Here is a 26,136-nt window from a genome sequence, read left to right as displayed (position 1 = left end):
TCTTCATCAAACAGTCTTTCAGCATCTCACTCTTCTAATTTCCATTAAATGTCTGCTTGTATATAGAATGCCCACATACCAAAACCCACCTTTACCCAGGAACATAAAATCTATGATACACACACACGGCAAGTAAATTCTTCTTTCAATAGAGACCAAAACTACACACTTAATAAGGTCTGACAAAAGCCCTGTACAATTTAAACATGACAACTTTACTTGTGTACTCCTAAGCAAAAATGGATAACAGAACATTTGTCTTCCCGATCACTTCTTGTCCTGCATATTTATTTTCTCTGCCTATAAACCAGCATACTAGATATTGCTGCACACCATTCTTTCACTCAAATCCTAACAATATTATCCGATTATTTATATCCTGTTTTATGTCCCTTCACCATTATTCTAATCTTGTGAATGTTACTCCAACCAGCTGGGTCTTTTATTTTCCTTTTTCTTTTTGGAAGTTGATGATATGTCTAGCCTGACCTGCTGGACTTGTCCTTGAACAGTAATTGATCCATTGTAATGAGCATTTACACCAGTACAAAAAGCTGATTTTGTTTTTCACATCCCAAGTGTAATTGTACCTTTTTGGCATAAAGATCAGCCATCTAATTGTCTTTACACGTCTGCTCAATTCAATAGGCAAACATATCTGTAAATAAGTTTATGTTGCAGACAGCTACTCGCTGAAATGCACAATGTATTTTCAGTAATTGGAAACAATTTCATTCTCCATGACATTTACTCCATCTGATAATTTAGTTTGAGAGAACGTAAAGGCATAAATATTAAAGATCTTTTAGTTAGATCTGAAATTACTTCCTATTTAACTGCAATTGTTGTGTTGCTATTTTTATAACTTAGAAAGTAATAAAAGAAAATTAACAGTTCACTGAACATGTTGAACATTAGTCACCAGGATTTAAAAAAAAGCATTTAGTGTGTAGATCCAAATCTTCGCAAAACCCAATAGCTGTTTGGAGGGTGATCAGAGTTAAATATAACACCTAATAAAATTAAACATTAAAAAGTTATCTTAGAAAATTCAATTACCCACTTGAGAATACAATTTATGAGTAAGACATTCCTAACTTTTGGTAGATTAAAACCATATTAACATTCATTTAAACTGCTATTATAAAAACTTTACAGAACTGCAACTCCACCTACAACCTTGATATTGCAAAAGATAAAAGTTTACTTTCTAAAATCTTTGTATTCTAGCGAAATGAACAGACTAAAATTTGTTCTGTGAAACAAAGAAGCAAGTAAATTGTATGACTGCAAATTATAGCTATAATAGATGGAAAAAAATCATTAAATAACGTCAAAAACAAAAGTGAGAGACACTCAACATCTGTGGAACATTTGCTGCGTGCTTCCTGTCAACATGCTAACTCACTTGAATATTTCAAGCATTTTTTTATAACCACAAATCTTGGCAAAACTATAAACAACTCTTGAATATATTATGACAGCTCCATTATGAAACAACCTTTTGTTGCACTGCCCAAAATGTTTATATCCTTGGAGAGCGAAACATAGGTGCAGAAACACTTAGCAAAGGTGAATAGGTGATATGTAGCGGAGTAACAAAACATATCTAGGTAGATAGGTAGTCTAGGTGGAGCAATATTTGAAATTAATCAGGATTTCAAGGAAGAAAGCAGATGAACAAATAGAATAAAGGTCATATAACCAGCATAATATGGTTCAGAGATACACTCAGCCAGTTGAAGGCAAGTTCTGGGGGAGCAGCTGGGCTGACATCCATTGCACTAAAAGTATAGTTTTTCAAACAAAAGAAAAATACCTCAAGAGGTGGTGGATACACCAACTTGAAGATATAATAACTAACACTATTTTTATCTGGCTGCCAGTGTATGGTTCATAAATCTGCAAGTTATATGGTTCACAAAAATGAGACATCAATTTAATGGCTGCATTTGAGTTATGCTAATCCAATCACCACTTACTGTTGAGCTTCAGTAAGAGCTCAATTACTGAACTTCCCTATCTGCAATCAGAATTAGATTTTCAAACGTTGCTATAAATGTAAACAGTCGGGGTTGATATATATTTATCAGCTATAGGATTTATCAACTGTTCACTATATTCTTCAAGAAGGGAAAGCCGAGGGACCTGACTTCACTGGAACGGTAGTGGAGAGGGTCAACACCTTTGGGTTTCAGGTTGCAGATCTCTGATCTGTCCTGGGCCCAGCATATTCATGCAATGACAAAGGAAGATCACTAATGCCTCTACTTCACAAGATTGAAGAGATTTAGGCGAGAGGGAAATATTTAATAGGAACCCGGGGGGAAAATTTTATGGAAGAAGCTGTCAGAGGGGGTAGTTGAAGCAGGTGTTATAACAACATTTAAAAGACATTCGGGCAGATACATGGACAGGAAATGTTTAGAGGGATATGGGCCAAACACAGGCAGGTGGGATGTGTAGATGGGGCATCTTGGTCGGCATAAACAAGCTGGACCGAAGAGGCTGTTCCATGCTGTATGACTTTATTAAGCATGTCTCCAAATACTCCATCGGACATGATAATGGTTGCATCACAGCCTAGTTCAGTAATTCAAGCCATCATATCCAAGAAGGCTGCAGAACGTGGTGGACACTTCCCAGATCATCATGGGAACTAATTTCCTCACAATGGAAGGGATCTACAGGTGCGGCCTCAAGGCTGCAGTAATATCAAAGACCTTCACCACCCCGGCCATTCTCTCTTTGTGCTTCTATCGGGAAGCAAACACAGGAGCCTGAGAATTGTTACCGCCAGGTTCAAGGACAGCTTGTTCCCATCAACCTTCTGGCACTTGAACTGCCCTGTACAACACAAACCACAACCCTCCCTCAGGAACAAAGCACTACAGACTTTGTACTACTATGGTTGCTCTATGAACTCTGGTTTTTGCACCACTATGATCTAGTTTACTTTGAATAACTGATCATTCGTTGAATGCTTATTTCTCGTGTGCGTATAAAGCTGCAGCACACAAAAGTATGATTTTTTTAGTTCATATCCAGTCGATACGACTAAAAACAGTTTCTAATCTATTCTCAAAAACACAGAGGATAACAGAAAAAGGGAAATGGTGTAATTTTGAAGATGGCCACAAGAGGTCAATGGAAAACTAGGAATAACCATAAGGCATTTGCACAAACACACCTCAACCATATTTCTTCACCACATCCATGTTGAAAGCTAGTTAAGACCAAATGCTTTCGATTTGAATCGAAATCCCTAGAATATTAGGATTATATTATTTACTTTATATAATTTAATTAGTATTATATACTTTTTAAAATCTTTATAAATAACTATACTTTGAGTTATATCTCTCAAAAAATACTTATAATAAATCAAATGTGGAATGTCTTACGTTTATTACAATATATAACTTGAGGAAATTAAGCTGCTTGAAATGCCCTGACATTGAAAGAAATCTATAATAGTATAGGAGCTGACACCAAGCTAATGAATATTGTGCATAGTTTTACACGGAGAGCCAAAAATAAAAAGCCATTGACAAAAAAAGTGCAAGATTGAGGTAGCTACACGTGGATTAGTTAGTTTTAAATTTACTTTAAAAAAAAAAAAATAATCATTTGATCATTCTTTTGTAAAACAAAATTGAATATCCCACCCTACTGTCCAGTGAATGTTAAAAATTAGGATATTATGATCAATTAGTGATGAAAGTTCTAGATACTTGCCCAAGTTTGGATAGTGTATCAAATAGTGTATCGAAGGTGGATACAAAATGCTGGAGTAACTCAGCGGGACAGGCAGCATCTCTGGATAGAAGGAATGGGTGACGTTGCGGATCAAGACCCTTCTTCAGACTAGTGTATGCATGCTTGATCAGATTGCTTGACCACACAAAGGATTAAAATGGGTTGAATTAAAATCTTACCATCATGTATGACCTATTCATGTTTTAATGAAAGAATACCAAAAAGGGTCCAGTGTGGATACATTTCAGTTTACTCTTTCTAGCTCCGGAATGGAATAGAAAGTTAGGTTGCAGCTACTATATACAAGAATTTACAACTGTCCAAATTTCCTTGCAGGGCATGTTAAACTTACTCATACCGTACGCATGTGTAATGCATCCTTAACATGCTTAATATTGTATGACACTATGGATTAGTATTGAAAGGTACTTAATAGTTGACATGGACATGGTGAGCTGTATCCCTGCATAGGATTAGACTACAAACTAGCTTTATTTTCATGCTTTGTTGGGATAGTCAGGCCTGTAACATATGGCGAATGATTTGCTTTTTCTCAGTTAGACGCAATGTATCCTTGAAGTCACACTTAGGAAGAGCAACTTTAACGTCAACAAAAACTGAAACTAACCAAGTTTTATCAAAATCAAATTTACAAATCATCCTGAACTTTGTGAATAAATAAATTCCCCCAAAAATCTTTAATACTGCAGTATATTAATTAATAGTTTATCCAGTCCAGCTTTATTGTGTACACATCTGTAATAAAGCTATTAAAGCAATTACAACATTATTCTATTTTCCACTTATTTATGAAAGAGTATGCAGTATTCATCATGTCAAGAATGTTTCATTGTCATATGTTCCGAAACATTGAAATTCTCACTTGCAGCAGCACAACAGGTAGTATGTTGAGCAAAAAAAGTAGCTTTCAAAATTTATATACTTTAAACAGCTTTTAATGTCACTCAGTAATTCTTACTTCTTTTGCTTTGAACATTGTAAAGGATTGATTTTCCGTTGCAGTTAAAAATACTTTAAGTCTTACTATTTGTCAGATCTTCTGTAACATTTAAATTTGTTATTCTAAAGGCTACAGCATGAAACAAATACATTGTGAATTAGGAACCACACCTCTATAGTCAAGCGTTTATTTGCTTAGGAGCATCATGAAACAATAAATTTACAGTAGTTGGGGTTTAAGGGTTAAGCACAGAGAAGGCTTTGGGAGAAAAAAAAATTCCTAAGCTCCATTTGCTTCAGTATAAACAATAGTAGCTGGCAATATCAACAAATGAATCTTCTTCAAAGAGCAGTGGGGATGGTTGGATGAAATAACTGAACTTTTATCCGATTCCAATCCACTAAAGCCTCTGTGTGCCACAGCATTGATTGTCAACACAAACCTTCCCACCTGCATGACAATCGGAGAACATTAGATGGCTGCAAATTTCCCACAGGTCAATCAGAAAATGAAGCTACAAAAACGTATCATAAATAGGGACAGATAAATTGAAGTCCTTCAACCACAGCTGCATGAACTTGTTAAAGAAAAGAAATGTTTAAACAAAGGTGGCTTCTGGAAAATTATACATTGAGTTCATAATCCCTCAAGTTTCCATACACATACAATTGAAGAAAGTTCTCAGATCTTTGCCGATTGTATAAAACAATTATGTTTCAGTGTATGTTGTAGATTATATTGAACTCAGCAAACTGTGGAACTTAAACATACATCCACACAGCTGTAACATTTGAGTAACTACGACACAGGGACAAAACAAAAAATAAAACACATGGAAGTAACCACAGAACTTGATTAAAGTGTGAAAAGTGTGGAATTCAGAATGGAAAACCTGCTGAAATCTAAGATTCTGGATGCTATTTTTTCCCCTTTCTTTACTACAAGATAAAGTATGAAGTAAGGAACCAATGAATGTATTCAAATTGTATGGAACATTATCCAGTTCTACATCAGAAAATATTTTCCATGATGCTTAAGAACTTGAACACTTCCTGGTTTAACCAATAATGCAGATGGGGACTTAGTTACATTGCATTCCAAAAGTAATCTCCTGAAGAACTGGTGTGATCAGAAGGCAGGACAATGCTGTAATAAGATGCTTAAGGCAGGAATTCTAAAATAAATTTATTCTTAACTGAACTTTGCAGTAATTAAAAGGGCGATGTATTTTTCTCACCCTCTTTCACAACAGGAGTGGGTGGGTTATCAAAACTATCTGAACATAAAAGAAAACAGGTTATTTTGAGGATGTACATTTTGCAGACAAGGGAACTTAGCAAGGGACTGTTAAAGCTTGGTGGCAAAGAGGCAAACATCTCTGCCCAAAAACCATGGATGGCAGTGTGGAATTGGAAACATTCAAATCTTCTTTGGATTCCTCTAATGCAGAGTACATTCCTTCTGGAATAAGACAACTAAGACAGCATAGTGTGCTCCATATCCGATCTCACCAATCCCCTGTTTAGTAGCAGCAAGACTTCCCTTCTTTTATATGTGATCCCCATTTTATAGAGACCAACATTCAATCCGTCAAACAACAGGCATCTTGATTGTTTTTAGTAAATCCAGCTGATAGTATACTATGGAATTGTTCTACAATGCTTCTTTGAAATTTAAACTTTAGGAATGACCATGTAAACTGTTGGTGGACAGTTTACCAACTTCCTAATTAATTGTTGCACTGAAAGATAAATTTTTTACTAGTACAAGGACATGTAGAAAGGTCTGTATCTGGAATGAGCTGCCAGAAGAAGCAATTGAATTGGATATAATTATGACATTTGGACATATTTGGACATGAAGGGTTGACAAGGCTATAGGTCATATGTAGGCAAATGGGAATTGCCCGATACGCCTACTTGATTGGCATGGACAAGGTGGGCCAAAAGGTTAATTTCAATGCTGTACAGTTGTCTCTCTATGGCTCAGTGACATCCAGATCCTTTTGTACTAAGCATAGGTAACAGGCTATAGTTACTATAGCAATCTGCATTCTCCCTGTATTTGAACAATATTCCTCGTCTATTCTTCCTATTACCTGTTACCTATGCTAATGTTCCAAAATATGTTGCCACACATATATCCTCCTGCAGACCCTTTATCCTGCTCACAACTTGCTTTACCAACAATGTAACAATTTCTGAAGAAGGGTCTCGACCCAAAAGGTTTCCCATTTCCTTCGCTCCATAGATGCTGCCTCACCCGCTGAGTTTCTCCAGCATTTTTGTCTACCTTCGATTTTCCAGCATCTGCAGTTCCTTCTTAAACAATGTAACATCAGCAAATCTACTTAAAGTACAGATGGTCCCTTCATCCAATTCATTAACAGAGATTGTAAATAATTCGGGTTCCAGCACTAATTCCTGAGACATCCTGTGGTATAACCAAGCCAACAGTTTACATGTGCAGGAAGGAACTGCAGATGTTGGTTTACACCAAAGAAAGACACAAAATACTGTAGTGACAGGCAGCGCCTCCAGAGAGAAGGAATGGGTGACGTTTCGGGTCGAGACCAGTCAGTCCATGAAGTCTAATCCATCATTTAATCATGGCTGATCTATCTCCCTCTTAACCTCATTCTCCCGTCTTCTCCCCATAGCCACTGACACCCTCCTTAAACAAGAATCTGTCAATCTCCGCCTTAAAAATATCGATTGACGACCTCCACAGCCATCCACAGATTCACAACCTTATGACTAAAGAAATTCTTCCTCATCTCCTTTCTAAATGTACGTCCTTTTAGTCTGAGGTTATAGTCTCTGGTTCTAGACTCTCCCACTAGTGTGAAATGAGAAACAAGGCATTTGTTTTTACAAAGATCTCCACATAAGTAATTTTATATATATTGCACCTCTAGTTCCAACATTGAGGCCCAAAATTTGGTATAACCTTTAGTACAGATTCCAAATAATTATGCCCAAAATATATTTTTTAAGATTTTGGTACTCATGAGATGTAATGTAGTTGATAATCTGTTAATACTTTAATCAATTGCATTGCCATTGGTGATTCGTGTATCATTTGATGAGGCCTGCAATCAGATTCTCCTATAAAGTGCTCTAGCTTACTTTTATAGCAGGGAATTGTGTTAAGTTATGGGAGCTGTGAGAAAACATCTGTGAACGAAAATAAGGGAAGCAGAGATGTGAAAAAATTGATGATGGGTTTAATTATGTATAAAATTTGTGGCTTTGGGCCAGTGACGTGCGTTGAGGTCAATGGCCGGGGAGGCACTGGCTAGTATCAGTGGCCCAGGCCTTCCTGTATTGATCACCGCGTCTCTCCGCAGCTGTCCCATTCTGACCGCCACCGAACCCCCCCCACCGCACCATTGCACCCTTCTTCACGGCGGCCTAGTGATGTCTCGGCTCTGACAGTTCGAAGGATATAACCGGTAACAACACTAAGAGCAGCTCCAGGCCGCCGCGCTCCCTGACTCGAGTCTGAGCTTGAAAAATCAGGTGGTGAGCCTGATGTGTCCCGCGGGCCATATTTTGTAGACTCCTGCCTTATAAGAACAAAATCAAAAATGTACAGAAGTACAAAAATTGATGACTTTATTATTGTGATATAGATCTATTTTTTTTAAATCGAATAACTTTATAACGTACCGACAAAGTCTACCTTCCCAAGTGACTCCATGATCTTTGGTCGGCGCCACCGCTGCTGACGAGAGATAACGTGGAGGGAGAGTGAGCCTACATAATTGACGCTCGCTCTTCGTCCACTGGGCTCAAGACACATCCCCTTGTGAGGCAGATGTGATCGCTGCCTCCCCTGGAGCTTTTTCAATGCAGTTTTATGTGAGACCAGCGAGCACAAATTTAATATCTTTATATGTGAAATACGTTACCTGGACTATGGAAGGTAAGGACATGTAATGAAGGGGTTTACACACATTACATTGGTGACAGACACACGCTTATTGCCTGCGCTCCATGCAGTTTCTAAGGGATTGCTCAGAGCGGAGGCTCAACTCGCCGCAACCTCACCTGTCATTGCTCCCAGTATTTGCAGCGGAGCTGCGCAAATTTTGCGATTTTTACTAAAAAAAAATCATTCGATTCATAAAGAAATGACATTTATAACATAGATCAGTTGAAAAATCTTTGTATTTATTTTATTTTATTATTATTTTTCTTTACTTTTCTTAACAGCTATTTTAATTGGGAGTATGACAGGTGAGGCTCTGCCTCCCCTGACCGCACGTCCCTGCTTTGGGCCCCAAGCCTTGGGATTACAGAAGTGAGGTTAAAATGGTTTTCAGCTTTACCACTTCTGCAAAACCCTACTGGCTGACCACAAAATAACTGGTGACTCCAAGCATAACGTCACCAATATCTACAGAGCAAATAAAACAGGATGAAAACCTATTTTATTTTTTCAGACTACATATTTCATTTATCCTAACAATTTTAAAGTTAAAACTAATTTCTCTTTGGTTTTACAGTTGTCAAAAGCAGAAATTTAGTATTAAAATTGACATTTTTACAGTGGAGCATTCTTTTATGTGAAATAAAGCTTACAGGAGGAATGAATTGGCATCTTCCAGTTGTTTGACATGATTGTGCTTGCACCGGGACATTTAAGATCATCAGGGTAAAACATGCTTATGTTGTTAAATATTGTATTACTGCCAACTTCTGCCTATCATTCACAAGTGATTGTCCTATCCTTTTACAGGTTTACATCTCACATTTAATTCATGTTTTTGGAAATCACTTCCATGCCAGCCAAAAGTTGAACCAGGAAATATAGCAAAATGCAAGTCTTTAATCACATACAGCAGCTTGGCTCAGTTTATGACACTCGCTGCTGAGAAGACTTCACTACCCATATGAAACCAGTTTAATAATCTAATAGCAAAGGTCAGTGACATTGTAAAAAGTTCCATCCTTCATAAAATATGCTAAATTAGTTTTTATACAGCTACATCATCAATGCAGGTAGATGTTAAATATCAATTGACACCAATTTTAAATTAAATTTTTCTTGTCCTGGCCACTATTTCCTTCTCAAAACTACTTGGAGCTAATTATTTATACAAATTGGCCAGTGCATTATTGTTTTCATTAAGCTATGGACCTGTTAGATAGCTCTCCACCTCACTGCAAATAGTTATGTTTAGTTTAGAAATACAGCATGGAAACAGACCGTTCGGCCCACCATGTCCCCACTGATCATTTAACACAATTCATACTAGTATGATGTTATCCCATTTTCACATCCATTTCCTGTACACTACAGGATGTGCTTTCCACCAAACTACCAGTGTTTCCTCTTTTGCATCCTGTCTTATCACATGGTCTATGTTATGAGACCAGTACTTCGCTTCCTCGTGACTTATCTTATTCTTATCTCCACCCACTCTGTTTTATTGAACTTGCATCATTCTCATCTATTACTAAAGTCTGTCTGTGATGTCCTGAAATTACGCCAAAACGGTACATGATCGCGCTACATTTTCGGCCCACCGTACTCACCATTGTCCTGTGGTGTGTTGCATCAAGTTTCGTTCAGATTGATGGTATATATTACGTTATTCACATTTTAAACTTTACAAAACCCCAGTTTGAAAAAAGATTCTTCCATCTGCACTGGCAGTTAGCAGCGTATGATGTCACAATGGGATCTCATTTACATAAACTACCTGTCAGCAGTGTTCCACCCCACAATGACATCACAATGGGATCTCATTTACATGTTTTAAAAAAAACGGTTTCAAAAACACAGCAGCTTCCACCTCAATCACGTCAAGAGTGGTAAGGAGGGGAAAGGGGTTATGGAGGGAGGGAGGGAGTGACTGAGCGTGGGGGAAAGGAGTGGGTGGGTGAGGGAGGGAGTGGGGGAGGAGAGGAGGAGAGGGCAAAAAAGAGGGAGGACGAAGAGAGATGGGGCAGGAAGTATTGGAGGGGGAATGGAGGAGGATAGGGGTAGGAAGAGGGATGGCGTGGTGCACTTGGGGAGGGGGGGGGGGGGGGGGTGGGTTGCCATGACTCGCGTCACAACGGGTATCTCTGGCGTCACAACTGTAACCTGTCAGCCGCGGCTGCACAGTTGGGGGCTCTGGGTGAGTGGAGGAATATCACGTTCGGGGACAGGGACCTAACCGGCCCCATTGGTCTAACAATTCTTCCACCTTTTCATAATTTTCTGTTTTACCTAAAAGTCATGTACCTTTCAATACTGAAATCCCAATCTATACCATGTTCTTGTGTGGCTATATTATTTCTATTTAAGCTCTGTTCATCTATTTTGTTCTGAATGTTCAGGTGCAGAGCCCTAGTTTTATCCTTTTATTACTTTTGTAATTTCTAGCCTTATCTACTAATATATTCTTAGATTTATAAATGAATGTTTTTTAATGGATGCATATTTAGTTGGATTATAAAGAGAGAAAATGGTCGAGGCCAATTTATAAAATATATGATAAATTACATGGCAGCTGTTTCTAGCAGGTTGATATCTTCGCAACAATTAGTTTTATGCAAGATCTTAGTCTTTGACCAGCTGCTTGCTTTATTCATACTTGAACTGATTAGTCTGTTTAGTCATTTGAGCTAATGAGGAAATTATGATGTTTATCTCATTGTGTCAAACAATAGACTATAATAAACATAATGGTTTTTAAGGATGCAAGGAGACATCAACATAATATGATGTAATCCTAATTATCAATACATTTTGACCACAGGTAACATAAGAAAAAACACCTTCCTAAATGCAAACAGAGTGAAGGTGCCTAGCAAACAGTTGTATCTTTCTTCAAAGAAAGACATAAAATGCTGGAGTAACTCAGCAGGTCAGGCAATACCTCTGGAGAAAGTAAATAGGTAATGTTTCTTATTCGGGACCCTCAGCTGGATCTATCCACTTTCTCCAGAGATGCTACCTGACCCACTGCATTACAGTTCATTTTTATTACATTGTATTTGTCTGCACCTGGCTTAATTAATGTAGATGAAAATGTACCCTGAACAATCAATATAATTCAGTGAGAGAGATGGAGCAGGCAAACTTTACTATCCCACATGGAAGGTATATTTGGTCCATGGCCAATAAGTGGATGGAAACATCACCAGTTGTTCTCCAGGTCAGGGTCAAAGATAGAGCAACTAGTGTTTAAAAGTCAATGACAGAGCCATTGATAAAACAGATCTTCAGTCTTGTGTGATGTAAAGCCAACTCATGATCCACAAACAGACACACTCCACTTCAGTTCATTGCGAAAAATTTAAATGGACTTCTTTTTCTTTGAGGAGTTTTACTTGGTTACTTGTAACATTGTACAGACACTCCCCAACACTGAGACAGTTAATACTCTCAGTAAGTCATTTCAGGCTTGGGAGGGCAATTCCAATTTACTAAAAATTTGATTTACCCAACTGAGACAGTTAATACTCTCAGTGAGTCATTTCAGGCTTGGGAGGGCAATTCCAATTTACTAAAAAGGATGGAATATACAAATTCTAAACACTTTTATCCTGGCAGCGCTAAAATATATAAAATTCCAAAATAGCCGTGTTTGGAATTCTGTCCTGTGACAATATCTGTGTTATTCATCAAAAGCAGTTTTGTAATGTGGCAACAATAAATAGTCTCACAGGTATGAAATGATCTGGTTAGCACAAAGGCCCTTCAGACATTTACTTTGGTCTTCATAATTACATCATGCAGTTTCTGTAGATCTTTGGTGAAATATCATGGAACAATTACTGTTTTAAAGAATTTGATAAAATAACTTTAATATCAGCATTAATGATGACCCAACGTCTGGTGTTTTCCAGATAGCAAAGCTATTGCTCGCTACTCATAAACATCAATAGAAACATAGAAAATAGGTGCAGGAGGCCATTCGGCCCTTCGAGACAGCACCGCCATTCATTGTGATCATGGCTGATTGTCCCCTATCAATAACCCGTGCCTGCCTTCTCCCCATATCCCTCGACTCCACTAGCCCCTTGAGCTCTATCTAACTCTCTCTTAAATCCATCAGTGACTTGGCCTCCACTACCCTCTGTGGCAGGGAGTTTCACAAATTCACAACTTGCTGGGTGAAAATGTTTTTTATCACCTCAGTCTTAAATGGCCTCCCCTTTATTCTAAGACTGTGGCCCCTGGTTCTGGACTCGCCCAACATTGGGAACATTTTTCCTGCATCTAGCTTGTCTAGTCCTTTTATAATTTTATATGTTTCTATAAGATTCCCCCTCATCCTTCTAAACTCCAGTGAATACAAGCCTAGTCTTTTCAATCTATCCTCATATGACAGTCCCGCCATCCCAGGGATCAATCTCGTGAACCTACGCTACACTGCCTCAATCACAAGGATGTCCTTCTTCAAATTAGGAGACCAAAACTGTACGCAATACTTCAGATGATGTCTTTCCAGAGCCCTATACAACTGCAGAAGAACCCCTCTACTCCTATACTGAAATCCTCTTGTTATGAAGGCCAACATTCCATTATCTTTCTTCACTGCCTGCTGTACCTGTAAGCCAACTTTCCGTGACCGGTGTACAAGGACACCCATGTCTCGCTGTACCTCCCCCTTACCTAACCCAACACTAATCTTCATAGTAAGTAGTGGGTAGAGCCAAATGCTCAAATTAGAACAATGCTTTGTTTTTTTTCCAGGATGATGGTGATCAAAGTCATTGCACAATTGAGGTAAAGTCCAATAGTCTTTGTATATCTATTACAAGGTATGCTACAAGTTAAGTGTCCTCAACCAAAAGCAAGTCGCTGTTGGTTCTCAATTCGACTTGGATAGTTAAATACCGAGCCATTTGTAATTAGTACAACTGCAATATTCTAGCTGTAATTATGGAGAGCATTTTAATTAATACAAAAAAAAGATACTGAGCTGTCATAGTACGAGCACATGGTCTTGTTTGATTCCATAACTCTCACTGAAAGTTCTGGAAATGTTTTCAGCATTCATGACTTTTGTTAATATGCTTTTGAGCTCAAAATGCTTATGAATTTGTCTTGACAGCCTTTCATCTGAACTACCATCCCTGCTGCAAACTTAATGCCTTTGGAAGGTAGGCTGAAATGTTGCTGAGGTAAGAATTCTGTTCTTGACATTTTTCCTGAAGCTGTCTGGCCTTGAAAATATTATTTACTGTGTCTTTATTGGCCGGTAATCCTCAGCAACTCTTCAGAATAGTCAACTTAATCTAAAACCTGTTGTGAAAGCCTATTGTGATGTACTAGAGCCAGAATTTTTCTGACTGCTGACAGTAGGGATAATTTACCCATGATTGTCACAATGTGAAATGTCACCTTTTCACTTAGAGATGAACAATCATAACATCCTCTGTACAGCAAACAATTCTTTTCACTAAGCAGTCCAGTCAAGCAATTTGCCATCTTGAGAGTGATGTGTTTATACACAGTGCCCTCCATAACATTTTGGACAAACACCAGGGGGGGGGGGGGGCGCCAACATTGGGTGAGAGTTGAGCATGAGAAATTGCAAGGGTGTGCAGCGACCGAGGGGGGGGGGGGGGGGGGAGGGGGGGGGGGGGGGGGGGGGGGGGGGGGGGGAGGGGGGTGGGGGGGGGGGGGGGAGGGGGAGGGGGGGGGGGGGGGGTAGGTAGCTTTTCCATTTTTCAGCTTGAAATTGTGCAATCTGGTGCATACTGTAGTGAGTCTTTTAATTTACACTTGAATGCAACATTATGGAGGGCACTGTATCAATTGGGTGTGCAATCAGTATTTTAACTAAGGACCTCTGAGCGATCACGAGTGGTACTACCACTTGCAGATCCGCAAATTAAAGTGCTATGTTCCAATCGAGGAACTCATTCAAGGTAGTGGCATCAAATGAGGCAAAATAAAAATGCCTTACTCATTTTTCCAAGCATTTTGTTTTTAGGCTCAGCAGTCAAACCGAGTATACAAGTGAAAAGCAAATGACCATGTCCAATTACAGTCTTTGGTTCATCAAAGAAGTATTTGGCATCACACTGATTTGCAGTCTGCTACTCGGTATGTTCAAGATCTGTTCCCTATGAAGTCATCAATCAAATGGCAATTTTGTGTGTGGGTCCTGCCATGCTGTCTTTTGGTTGCTTGCTGTTGGAATACATGTTGGAGAATTGTGAGGTTGAGCTGCGATGACTTGTTTTTTCCCCCAAATCACAATCAACATGAGCATCAGTCTCCTTCAGAAAACAATAGCATTTATTCTAGTTACCATCGTGGATTCTCTTAAAATGCTAATCAAAATATATAGTCTTGCATACATTTACAAATAAACAGCTAATGGAGGAGAGAAAAGAAAAAAAGGATCTTTAACTTAAACTTGCAGCCTGGAATATATGTATACGGTACTTTGTTTACCATTGACAAATGCCAGATTAGCATGATGATACTGCAGCTCAAACTGTGTTATGGACAAAATGCCAAGCCAGATGGTGTCTAGCCAATAATATGATGGATGACACGAGGAGCTGCAGATGCTGGAATCTTAAGTAAAACAAGAAGTGAAAGAACTCAGCATGTCAGGCAACATCACTGGAAGGAATTCCCCCAGAGATGCTGCCTGACCCAGTGAGTCCCACCAGGACTTTGCAATATGTTAGAAGACTACAACATGTCTTCATTCACATCTTTAGGTAGAAGCACAACTGATATGTAGACAATAACTAGTGTGACACAGTGTCCATGCAGCAATCACTCAATCAAGTGAATAGTAAGAACAATGAGGATGTGAATACATGTTCATATGAGTGTGGCCCAACACTTCTTTGATTTTAGACATCCAACATAAAAGTTAGCATATGACTCCACTAACAGAAGTTAATGTGTCACTATGCTGATATCATATTAAGCAAGTTGACCTTGAATTATGCCCTGCACATACATTACAGGATGCAGGTTAAACACATTCAGTGTTATTTTTCATCTACCCTCCCCTCATGGCCTATTTTTATTTAGTTAAGTAGAAATACAGCATGGAAACAGGCCTTTTGGCACGCTGAGTCCATGCCGACCCTTGATCAACCACATTTATTCTCTGTTTTTACACTTTCTCAACCACTCCCTACACATTAAGGGCAATTCCACATTCTAATTAACCTACAAACTCTCACATCTTTGGGATGCAGGAGGAAACTGGAGCAACCCGAGGAAAATCCACATGGTCAGGGAAAAAATGCAAACTCCATACAGACAGCACTTGAGATCAGGGCTGAATCCATGTCTGGCAATGTGAGGCAGAAGCTCTACTAGTTATGCCCCTGGCTGTAAATTACTAAAACTACGATGAATCAAAATTTCAATAAAACATTTAAAATTGCACTTGCTGAACATAAAGAAAAAAACAGAAATTGCTGAAACAGATAATGTTTCAAAGTTAACTCTTACACCTCAAAACCACGTTGTTTTGCCTTTCCCGGTTCGGAGGGTCTTCAACCTGAAATGTTAATTCTATTTTTTCCTTCAATAGATGCTGCCTAAACCTGCTGAGTGTTTCCAGCATTTCCTGTTTGAATCAAAATTTCCTTCACCATAAATAAAAACAATATTATTCCCTTTTGCACTGTAACCATATAACCATATAACAATTACAGCACGGAAACAGGCCATCTCGGCCCTACAAGTCCATGCCGAACAATTATTTTCCCTTAGCCCCACCTGCCTGCACTCATACCATAACCCTCCATTCTCTTCTCATCCATATGCCTATCCAATTTATTTTTAAATGATACCAACGAACCTGCCTCCACCACTTCCACGGAAGCCCATTCCACACTGCTACCACTCTCTGAGTAAAGAAGTACCCCCTCATGTTACCCCTAAACTTCTGTCCCTTAATTCTGAAGTCATGTCCTCTTGTTTGAATCTTCCCTACTCAACTGTGTGTTGCCACTGTTCCTCACTCATCAAATATAAAGCAGTTTGGTGATCTTCCTTTGTCACTCCTCTTCCAACCCCATGAAGCCACACTCTCATTGGCCTCTCTCCACCAAACACTGCTGAAATCCCAATTACTAAGTGTCAAATTTATTTCTGTGATAGCCCCATTTCAAGTTACAGAAGGCCATGTGTTCCAATATTTCTGCACAGATGACAGACAAATGCCCAGTCAGCCTTAACGTTTGTAGTGGTTAGAAAATTACAATACTACCAAGTTAAAGCTTTCAAGCAAGGAAAATGCGACAAGTAACAAGATGGAAGATTAAGAGTTCTGTTTGACATTATATTAGCCTAACCAGCGTATAAAACAAACATTTGTTCTGCAAGTAATTTCAACCACAAAAGTTAAGAGGTGTAAAATCTTAGGTGCTTAAATATTTTGTGCTTCCACAAAATCTTGTAGGGAAATTAAGAAAAAAACAATGCGGTCATTACTGTCTCCAACTTGCCAACACTTTCCTTGATCCACCTGCTGTTGGCAAAATGGACTTATCCCAGAATTCTCATTTGCTTTTTGAAGCTCGAGTTAAGTCATGAGTATATTATACAATTTTTTTTTTTCTCACCAGCACAATGTGACAGCATTCATTTTGAGATTAATCTTACATGTCAATCATTGCATTCTGCATGGAAAAGTCTGATTTTTTCATATTTAAGATTGACAATATTAATGGATCCACTTCTATAACACTTACTCCTTCCTTCTCCCCATTGCCGAACATCAACTCAGCTTTCCATTGAATTCACATCTGCCATTTCTATTTATTTTCTCCTCCCTTTGCCAGGCTCATCTATTAACATAGAAACATAGAAAATGGGTGCAGGAGTAGGCCATTCGGCCCTTCGAGCCTGCACCGCCATTCAATATGATCATGGCTGATCATCCAACTCGGTATCCTGTACCTGCCTTCTCTACTTACCCCCTGATCCCTTTAGTCACAAGGGCCACATCTAACTCCCTCTTAAATATAGCCAATGAACTGGCCTCAACTACCTTCTGTGGCAGAGAGTTCCAGAGACTCACCACTATCTGTGTGAAAAATGTTTTCCTCATCTCGGTCCTTAAGGATTTCCCCTTTATCCTTAAACTGTGACCCCTTGTCCTGGACTACCTCAACATCGGGAACAATCTTAATTACATTAAATCGACCAAATTTTTGGATTCCTTTCTCATTAAGGCTCAACCTAAAATGCAGGAAGAACTAATAAAGGTTTATGAATGATCTGCTCATGAATCACACAAAATTGGGGAAACCATTAACTTAATTAATTGCAGTAATATAGAAAAAATAATGGGCATATTTATTTATTTCTTGGGAAAGAAACAACATAAAATATCTAAACTTTTAAAAATGTTTAGCATCTACTAATCTTTGTGCTAGACAAAAATGCTGGAGAAACTCAGCGGGTGAAGCAGCATCTATGGAGCGAAGGAAATAGGCAATGTTTTGGGTCGAGACCCTTCACCAGTCTGAAGAAGGGTCTCGACACCAAACGTTGCCCATTTCCTTCGCTCCATAGATGCTGCCTCACCCGCTAAGTTTCTCCAACATTTTTGTCTATCCTCGATTTTCCAGCATCTGCAGTTCCTTCTTAAACTAATATTTGTGATAATCATTTTTGCTTTAATAGCAGGGATAAAATAGCATTTTGATGATGTTACTTTAGTAATCATCATTAGATTAAAATAATCCTAAAACAATTTGCTATGCATCTCTACTTGGACTTCAGGAAATTACACCAATTTCCAGGGTGAAAGATTGATTCAGTAAATGGGGTCTACTGCAAGAATAGACAGATTTGATCAACAGTCATCACTGCGAGTTAGCATAATGTAACTAAATACAATCACTAATGTGCTCACAAATATGGTCCTTGGCCAATGTAGTGCCAAGACTATAAATATCCCATAGATTAAGTCACAGTAGAATTTTTTTTTTTTGCTTGAATAGGTGCAGATCCAACATCTCTGAAGCAGCTTAAAATCATCCAGGACAGAGCAGCCCACTGCATTGGTACATTCAATACCTCCATCAATAGCACACAGTCTCTACTGTGTCTATCATCTACTAAACGCACTGCAGCCTATTCAAACACAACTAACCAAATCAATGACCCTTAGGTAAGACAGGTATTGTTAACATATGATGATAGCACTACCTGTAGTTTCTCTTCCAAGATGCATACCATCCTGACTTAGAAATACACTGTATTCCTTCATCACTCGGTCTAAATACTGTGCGAGTGGTTTCACCAGAAAGATCCAACAGTTTAATAAAGTGGCTCATCACCACCTTCTCAGGGGCAATAAGGAATGAGCAATACATGCTGGTCTAGTCAGCAACACTCAGAGTCAAGAACATTTTTTAAAAGTCAACTTTATAGCTAGTTTCAATTGTCAACTATGTCCCATCAATAAAACTGTTTTTTTTCTGTCCATATTTTTCTTTCATAAAGACAAGTCGATTGTGGTTACATGTATTTACTTTGTCAGTTATCCATATTGGACACTTGGTACTGATTTTATATTTATTATTTTTTCTCGTGTGTTATTAGTCATATGCCAACAAGATCAGTTGTACTCCGCCAAAGTAAACATTTGTCCAAATGATCTTTAAAAATGGGAGAATAAAGACATCTACAAACTCCTTTGAATAGATTCCTTAGGGAGCTGAACATTTTGGACAACTTTCAGATTACTTGGTAGATATACACGTGAGAATTGTGTATTTTCTGTATTTTGACGCTTGCTTTCCCAGGGGACTATTTTAACTGAATGGCCTCTCTGCGGCAGATTGCAAGCTTGACTTAGTACAGGAAATATAAAGAGGATGTTGTCAAAGCAAAATAATTTTTTTTTTTTTTTTTTAAAACAAAAAGGCACAAGGATGGTTTTCTAAGAAAAAGGCAAATTTGCAAGATGTAAAAGCCACGTACTGATAAGTCAGTATAGGTGATGGGGATGGGGAACTAAAGTAGCAAGCAACAGTTTCCTGTAATCATCTAACCTGTATTTTGTTTCTCTATTGTGCACATTTAATGCAGAACACTAAAAGGAAAGCACACCAGTGAATCACTACTTTACCTGGAAAGGCAATTTGGACCTCAAGATGATCGGAAGGAAAGAGATGGAAAGAGCAGAATTTTGTGGGAAAATGCTTTAAAAAAAGCAGATGATGGGAACAAGAGAGCAGACCAGTGACCTGCAAACAGAACACTCTTCGGAATGCAGAAAGAGAGTGGGAGAAATCCATATGGAGCTGCCAATATTGTAAAGAATGACTTGTTGATATAGAGACTTGGGGGATGGGGGGGTGGGGGGGGGGGGTGAGGGGGAGTGTAAGGCGAGGACCAGGGTAATTCAGTTCTTGCTCTGCCCAGAGGGGAGAGGGCAAGAGGAGAAACAAAGGAATTAGATGTGCTGTGGTTATGGGCTTGGTTCACTGTAACATATGGGAAACAACGGTTCAGGAAGAATACATTTCAGAGGCACTGCTGGGAAACTTCTCTTAATCAGAATAAATACAGCAGAGACTGGGGAACTGAGAAATGACAGGTGGAAGAAAGTTTATTCAGGATACCATGGAAGTCTGTCGGCTTGCAATAGCTGTTTATAGCTGACGTATCGCCTAAAATGGAGGTGGAGGTATTCAGAAAGGAAAGAGAGTCAGAGCTGTGTCATGTGAAGGCGAGAGCAAAGTGAAAAATGGCAGCAAAAGTCTGGATATCTTCAAATCTGTTATGAGTGTAGGAAACAGAATCAATGTATTGGATAGTATTGAGGAACTGAAACAAAGACCATTCCACCGGCATAGCTGTGAAAACTTACAAGGTTATGGTTGGGTCTCCATTCATGGAAGATGAGGAAGATAACACAAGTTTGAAGAACAGCATCTCATTATCCATCTGGATATGTTAGTCTCCCAGACTCAATATCAAATTCTCTAACTTTAAGTAACTCACTTTCATTGTCTGTATTAAAAATGACTCTTTCTGCTATGTTGTCCAACCGTGTAATTGGCTCAGTTTTTCTCTCTACATCAGTACAGCCTGACCCATTAAGACACCTCCCATATCCTTGCAAATGTCAACATATAACACAGGCAATGTGGTGTAATCACTCGCTCATTACTATCATGAATCCATTTGACCTGGCCTCATACTATCCCAGATACACCCTTTGTCCTTTCCATCCCCCCAAAAAACAATCCTCTCCAAAACTTAAAACAAATTTGTTTTTCTCTCTTTCCTAAATCTGACGAAGGATTTTGATCCTGACATATTCACTCATTTTCACTTTCAACAGATGCTACCTGGCCATCCGAGTATACCTGGTATGTTCTGTTTTTACTACAAATCATTTACCTGCTACTTAACATGGGAGAATGTGATTTTAACCTTCAATGTAACACTGAATGTCAGACTTTACAATCTAAACCAAGCTGAACACTAGAGATGAGGCAAGCATGGATGTTCTTAACATTAAGGTAGCAGTTATCAGAGCAGCATCAAAGAATCCTGGCAAAACTGAAATCAATGGGGGAATCAAAGGTAAAACAGTCTACAATTTGAAGGCATAACTCAGACAAAGAAAGGTGGTAGTGGTTGTTGGAGATCATTCCAGTCTCAGGACATCACTACTGCACTCCTTCTGTGCAGTGTCCTTTGCCCAATCATCTTCAACATCTTAATCAATGACTTTCATTCCTTCACAGAAATTGTGTTATTTGCTGATGATTGCTCAATGTTAAATTCTTTTCACATTTCCTCAGCAAAAGAAGCTGTCCTTGCTTGCACACAGCATGATCTACACAAAATTCAGGAATACCAAGTAACACTCATACCACAAAGCTTCCAGGTAATGCATTTCTCCAATACACTTCTAAACCTTGACATTCAATGGGATTACCTTCACAGAATCCCCTAGTATCAGCAATGACAAGAAACTCAACTAGATAAATATCACAAAACAAGGTTAAAAGCTGAGTAACCTGTAACAAGCAATCTACCTTTTCACATCCTGAAGCTTTTCCACTATCTATAAACCACAAATTACAGGTGTACTGGAATACTCCCAACTTGCTTGAATAGGTGCAGATCCAACATCTCTGAAGCAGCTTAAAATCATCCAGGACAGAGCAGCCCACTGCATTGGTACATTCAATACCTCCATCAATAGCACACAGTCTCTACTGTGTCTATCATCTACTAAAACGCACTGCAGCCTATTCAAACACAACTAACCAAATCAACGACCCTTAGGTAAGACAGGTATTGTTAACATATGATGATAGCACTACCTGTAGTTTCTCTTCCAAGATGCATACCATCCTGACTTAGAAATACACTGTATTCCTTCATCGCTCGGTCTAAATACTGTGCGAGTGATTTCACCAGAAAGATCCAACAGTTTAATAAAGTGGCTCATCACCACCTTCTCAAGGGCAATAAGGAATGAGCAATACATGCTGGTCTAGTCAGCAACACTCAGAGTCAAGAACATTTTTTAAAAGTCAACTTTATAGCTAGTTTCAATTGTCAACTATGTCCCATCAATAAAACTGTTTTTTTTCTGTCCATATTTTTCTTTCATAAAGACAAGTCGATTGTGGTTACATGTATTTACTTTGTCAGTTATCCATATTGGACACTTGGTACTGATTTTATATTTATTATTTTTTCTCGTGTGTTATTACAGTCATATGCCAACAAGATCAGTTGTACTCCGCCAAAGTAAACATTTGTCCAAATGATCTTTAAAAATAGGAGAATAAAGACATCTACAAACTCCTTTGAATAGATTCCTTAGGGAGCTGAACATTTTGGACAACTTTCAGATTACTTGGTAGATATACAAGTGAGAATTGTGTATTTTCTGTATTTTGACGCTTGCTTTCCATGGGGACTATTTTAACTGAATGGCCTCTCTGCGGCAGATTGCAAGCTTGACTTAGTACAGGAAATATAAAGAGGATGTTGTCAAAGCAAAAGGCATCACAATTGTGGCTGCCAAGCAACAATGAATGAAATCGTCTCCTTACACTCCAGAACTATGTTTGATTGCAACTGGACTGCCAAAGTGACAGATATCTTGCTTGCCGTGCCAAAAGGATAATGTGTTCATCCTGGAATCTGATCTCCATCTGCCACTATGAACAACCCAAGTATTGAGTTAAAGTTAGTAGCATCCACGAGACTTACATCAGGCACGTTTCATGCTTAAGCTGGTTTAAATCCCTGTCAGTACACACCAACTAATTCCCAACTCCCCAATTCCTGCAATTCCAATGCTGTTTCGCCGGATCGAAATATGCATAAATAGCTCTCTGCATAGATCAGTGAAGTAAACTGATAAGTAACTGATTCATGTTGACTAGCAATCCAATAACCTCTTAACCCACAAACACTACTGGGGTAACATGCTGTTAGAGAGCTTCCCTGAAAGAAAGAAACTTCAACATTCTACTCTACTTGAAGCTGAATAGGAAATGGGTCACTCTTCTACGGAGAATTGTACTAGGAGAGAAATGTCATAGATCAGGATGAACAAGTATGGGGTTGGAGGTGGAGTAAAAGGATTGGGCAGACACTTGGCAGGTGGGGTCGGTTTGAGCAGAAGATTAAGGATATGGTTGAGAGAAATCTGTGACAATACAAAGTTCAAAAGCCACCTAGAGAGAGGAACATGAATGTCTCAAAGTTCCAGACAGCAGCACAGATAAAATTGAGTCTTTTAACTAGCACAGGCTAAAGCTAAACTAGTTAAGTCTGGTTAAGACATGCTTCAGTGTTCTGGGAGGATCTCGCGTATACTGTAGAATTTACATCATATGGAGGTTGAATCTCATTTGACATGGTCATACAAGTCCAGCAACTTTTGTACATTAACATGTCAGCAGTTTTGCCCCAGAGTCTTCTGCCTCAATCTAAAAGTTACAAATCTCATCCCATCTTCATATGGCTAATCTGCCTCGGGCAATATTTAAAATTAATAAATGTATGCTAAACAAGCAACACAAGTGAATCAAGAGTCAAGTAAAATGAAAAAGACAAACCGCATACCGCAAACAGAAGAAAGGTAACAATGCAGGTGGGTACTTAAGAAATACAGGAAGTTGGTCTTGAAGCCCTTCAAGCATGACCTGCTCTGTTATTCAATAAAATATTATTAAACTGTTTGGCGGGCTCTTTCCATAATCCCCCACCTTGATCTTCTTGTAATCTAAAAGTGTATCTTGGCATCGACAGTGCCCTGATGCACAGAATTCCAAGGATTTGTTTGACAAAGAGAATTTGACGGCACTGGCCTGTACTCACTGGAGTTTTGAAGGATGAGGGGACTCCTCATTAAAACTTACCAAATAATGAAAGGCCTTGATGGATGTGGAGAGTGGATGTGGAGAGGATGTTTCCATTACTGGGAGAGTCTAGAACCAAAGGCCATTTAGAAAGGAGATGAAGAGGAATTTCTTTAATCAGACGGTGGTGAATCTGTGGAATTCATTGCCACAGAAGGCTGTGGGGGCAAAGTCAATGGATATTTTTAAGATGGAAATTGATAGATTCTTGATCAGTACAGGTGTCAGGGGAGAAGGTGGAAGAATGAGGTCGAGAGGGAGGTATAGATCAGCCATGTAGACATGATGAGCCGAATGGCCAAATTCTGCTCCTACAACTTATGAACTTATTCACAACCTATTGAGAGAAGATTTAGCCATAAATGTCTGAACCTTTATCCTGAGACTATACCAGATTCATCCACCAGTCTCAAAGGGTCTACCCTGTCATGCCACCTTAGAATGGGTTTCACAAGACCCCCCATAATTCTTATAAAATCTTTAGAATGTGTTCCCAATCTACTTCGTAACTCCTTCATCCCAGGAAATAATGCAGTGAACCTGTGTGTTAGGCAGCATCTGTGGAGGGAATGGACGGACACATTTTCAGCTCTGGACTCTTCTTCAGATAGGATCCTTGGAGTCTGAAGAAGGGTCGCAATCCAAAATGTCACCTGTCCATTGTTCCCACAGATGGTCACTCAGTGACACAGTCATTCCATCATTTTATGTTCTACACAAGATTTCAGCATCAGCAGTTCCTTGTGTCTACAATTCAGTGAACCTTCTCTGCACTATCTCCAAACCAAGCATTTTCTTCCTTGAAAAATAATTAACATTTTATACAGACTTTCCTGCTTTTGTACACCCTCTTATAAGAAAGGCCAATATTCAATATGTCTTCCTCATTATTATTTGCTTAAATAACTGCTAATCACCTAGTATTGCATATGCATGGACACCTAGTTTGTTCCAATTAGATAGGCAAAAAGAGAGACAAGCATAGAGATATCTTGTTACTGGTGATAAATTATTCTAGTGCTGCAAGATAAATCACAAAAAAGATGGAAGGCTTACAATATGGAAGGACCATTCAGAAGTGTGATAACAGAGGGGAAGAAGTTGTTCCCAAGTCTGGTGGTGCACGCTTTCAAGCTTCTGTAGGGAGCAGGGAGACAGAGGGATGACCAGGGGTGGGACAAGCCTTTGATTATGCTGGAAGCAGCTGGAAATAATGGAGAGGTTTATTCTTCGTACCAAAGTGCAAACCTCACATTTCCTTCCTCACCTCCTTCATCTGTCAATTTTTTGCCCACTATACCATTGATGGGTCATCCTTCTCCATTATTTCTCAACATTACATATATTTCCTAGTTTACTTCAAGCCACTCTGCTTGCATGGCACCATAATTTCATTTACTTTTGTTTTAAGGCAAAAGTTTCTGACCAAACTTTCACAAATTGAACACTCTTACACAAAGACCCAAAGTGCTGGAATAAATGAGTGGGTCAGCACTCCAGCACTTTGTGCCTTTATATTTTTTAAAAAACCCAGCATCTGCAATTCCTTGTTTCTACTTCTACCCGGAAGATCCTTTACTTCAAGACATTTAATTATGTCTCATTAGGACTTGATATTCCAATTAGGTTTCCAACAATTATTGTTTGACATTTAATTGCCAGCTGTTACAATGATGTCAATTGAGAATGAACAATTGGTCAAGACTCTAGGGAAATCTGACCACGCTTTGAAACACTGCAGTTCAGTGGATTCCTTTAAATCCACCTTTAGAGGACACTTAGGGGTCTCTGGTTACCTCATTTAGCCGTTGCTTCCTTCTTGGAAGAAAGGGTAAAACATTTTTTTAACCTCTTATTAACTGAATGTGGCAGTTACCAACCAATTTGACTAGATACTCTAACATCATCTCTGACTACATCAGCTTTTTTTTTTTCCTCACTTTTCTAGCTTCAAACTACAACACGCTTGTTAAAATAGCAGAAGAATATCATATGACTATGACACTAGCTGGCAACATTGCTCAATTCAATTCAAATCTGACCATGAAGTCAAATGTGGTCAGTTTGCAT

The 26,136-nt window shown here is 38.8% G+C and overlaps 1 protein-coding gene across 10 annotated transcripts in view; it reads right to left on the bottom strand.

Annotated features, from left to right (window-relative positions):
• The window catches only part of LOC129709402 (lysine-specific demethylase 2B), a 190,384-nt gene that overhangs the window by 131,202 nt on the left and 33,046 nt on the right, over window positions 1–26,136 (bottom strand). The window lies entirely within an intron of this gene.

The sequence above is a fragment of the Leucoraja erinacea genome, chromosome 25 (genome assembly GCF_028641065.1).
Source record: "Leucoraja erinacea ecotype New England chromosome 25, Leri_hhj_1, whole genome shotgun sequence".
NCBI classification, from domain to species: Eukaryota; Metazoa; Chordata; class Chondrichthyes; order Rajiformes; family Rajidae; genus Leucoraja; species Leucoraja erinaceus.
Note: the sequence above shows the minus strand (reverse complement) of the source record. Positions and strands in the feature narration are given on the sequence as shown.